Below are 2,925 nucleotides of genomic sequence, written 5' to 3'. Positions count from 1 at the left end.
GTGCACTGCTCTTTTATAAGCTGCTGTTCTCACTTAACAGGCGTCATGAACATTTTCCAGATCATCAGCTCGTTGCAAGGTCCTCTCTTGTTCAGCTGGGTCAGGTCTAACTGTATCTCAAATGCTGACCCACGAGCATCCCAGCCTATGGGAGGAGGAGATACCATTCTGAATTAAGCCCCTCTCTGTGGAGCTAGCATTACACTACATTAACACTTTTCTGTCCCACCTAAAAATATTAAGCTTAGAGAGAAGAATACACAGCCCCAGCAGAAAGGACTTGCTGGAGCCAGGCGGTGAACACAGTACCTGACAGAAGGGTGTGTAATCTGTCACAGTCATGCTCTACCTGCTGGATGACATAGCTTTTAATTTTTTTTTGTTTGTTTGTTTCAGCCCCAGAAGTTCCTTTAAGCCTCTGGCCATGGGAGGAGCTAATGGCAGCTTGATTGGGCTTCTGCCAGCCATGAGGAAAGTAAAAGATGCACTCATACTGCCCCTTATCGCTGGGTCCAAGCCTCATAGATAAAGTGGTTTCCTCCCTCACAGCGTGTCATGAATTATAGACTCCCAGTGTTTCACTGAACTCTGTGATTGAGGGAGGGTGGTTCTTTCCCACAAGCACTAAATCTGCTTTGGAGGTCCTGCAAAGGGGACTCAGAGACTGCAGTATGTGAAGCAGGCTGCCGGGATTAGTCTTTCATGTCATTATGTTATTAGGTGTATGGTTAAATGTGTATTCCATATGCACAGAAAGGGTGCAACTCAAAACTATCCTTCCCAGGTGATGTTTAAAAGCATTTTCTATTTATGGGTGAAAATACCAAAAGGAAGCTACAATAGGTAAATGGATCCAGCTTACTTTTTCAGTATATTAAGTGTTAGGATTTCCTGAGGTTGGGAATGCAATGTAACAATTCTGAATGAGAGTCCAAATGTCTTAGTTACTGCCATTTACTAGAGAGGTGACCACAGGCATGCTCTGAAACTTCTCTATTATCCAGGTTCCTCGACTGTAGAATAAGGATAATAAATACAGTTATGCATCACTTGACGACGGGAACACATTCTGAGAAACAGGTCGTTAAGCAATTTTGTTGTTATGTGAACATCACAGAGTGCATTTACACAAACCTAGATGGCACAGCCTACTACATACTAGGCTATGTGGTGTGGCCTAATGCTCCTAGGCTACAAACCTGTATAGCATGTTACTGTACTGAATAGTGTAGACAAGTGTAACAATGGTATTTGTGCATCTAAATCTATCTAAACAGAAAAAGTATGGTAAAAATAAGATATGAAAAATAAAAATGGTACATCTGTATAGGACACTTAGCATGAGTGGAGCTTGCAGGACAGGAAGTTGTTCTGGGTGAGTCAGTGAGCGAGTGGGGAGTGATTGTGAAGGCCTAGGGCATTATTGTACCCTATGGTACACTTCATAAACACTGTCCCAAAGCCCCTCCCCCGCTTCCTTTGAACAGGGTAAGAAACAGAAGATGGAAGCCATCAATGCTGCTCCATGAACAGGGATGTGGGCTGGATTGATTGGACATATTAAAGAGAAACCAGCTGGCTAAGGTGTAGATCACCATGATACTAACTGTCAGGAGGGAGTGAAAAGTGGCCTGAGCATCAGTGGGAATAAAAAAAATCAAGATGGAGAGATAAAGGAACATAGGGGATTGTCATGGCAATATGGTTTTGGCTATTACATGTTGGGACAGTGGTCAGATTAAGGAACTTTGTGGTATTCTTTTTAAAAAGAGGGTGTTTAACGTGGAGAGGGTATAGAACTAAGGAGTCAATATTTTGACTTTGGAAATTGTTTTTGGTTCCATGGATCCTATCTGGCACAAAGAACTCTCTCTGGCATTGAAGCGATGAAAGAAATAAAATGTATCTATGCTTTACATCATTACAACATAACAATATTTCCAAAGTACAGGGACAGGTTGTCTTCACATTACTACAGAAAGCTTTTACTAAAGTGGCAGTGGCACTTAGTACTTGTTAAGGTAGCTCCTGAGGACCTGTGTACTTGTATAGGATTTTATGTCCTTGACAAAGAATTTACAACAGTGTACTCTGAAGACCATCAAGTTAGACCTGGGGGGGGAGGGGTCTGTAGCACCCTCTGAATACATAGCACTAGGGGGGCAGTCTCCTCTGTGCTGAAACAAGTCAACGGCTGACGGATTGAGATGGAATCTGTGCACTCAAAATTGATTTGCTGCAAGTGAGGGGGAACCTACCACCAAATTCCACAGATATTGCTCCCATCAGAGAAAAACAAAATTCCTCCTGAACCACATATCCTTCTATTTCTTACAGGGAATTCAGCCCCATTATAATCTTATGGGATGATCATTATATATGCAGTCCATCGCTGACCAAAACATCATTATGTGACACATGACTGTACAATATATAAGACTACATTCTATTTCACAGGGGAAGTGTCCAGGTGGCATTACACAACGCGTGCAAGCACTAATCACAGTGCCCAGTTCACCATAATTGCTCCATGCATGTTAACTATTTCTACTGCCATTAGAGTTGAGCTCTTTGCCTCATAGAATATAAATGATGGGTGTCTTATTGTGATCCGGGGGTTAACCTAAGAGTCTAGATCTTCTGGATTAAAATATGTAAGCTACACTCAGTTCACCAGGGAATTTCATAGATGTATTACTTTTACTGTACCTCCATTTTTAGGAAACAGAGTGGGAAACTAATTTCTTTCCTTTTTTTAAAGATTTTTATTGGGGAATTGGGGGGATGGGAACAGTGCTGGGGAATTGAGGGAAAGGGAACAGACAAGTTTCTGTCATTTTGTTCTTCAATCTAGTTGTGGAGGACGTTGCTTCACTGGCCCAAGTTGGCACCATCATTGCGCTCTTCCCGGGCGAGGCAGATCAG

The sequence above is a fragment of the Hipposideros armiger genome, unplaced genomic scaffold (genome assembly GCF_001890085.2).
Source record: "Hipposideros armiger isolate ML-2016 unplaced genomic scaffold, ASM189008v1 scaffold_344, whole genome shotgun sequence".
NCBI classification, from domain to species: domain Eukaryota; kingdom Metazoa; phylum Chordata; class Mammalia; order Chiroptera; family Hipposideridae; genus Hipposideros; species Hipposideros armiger.
This window is presented reverse-complemented; position numbering follows the sequence as displayed.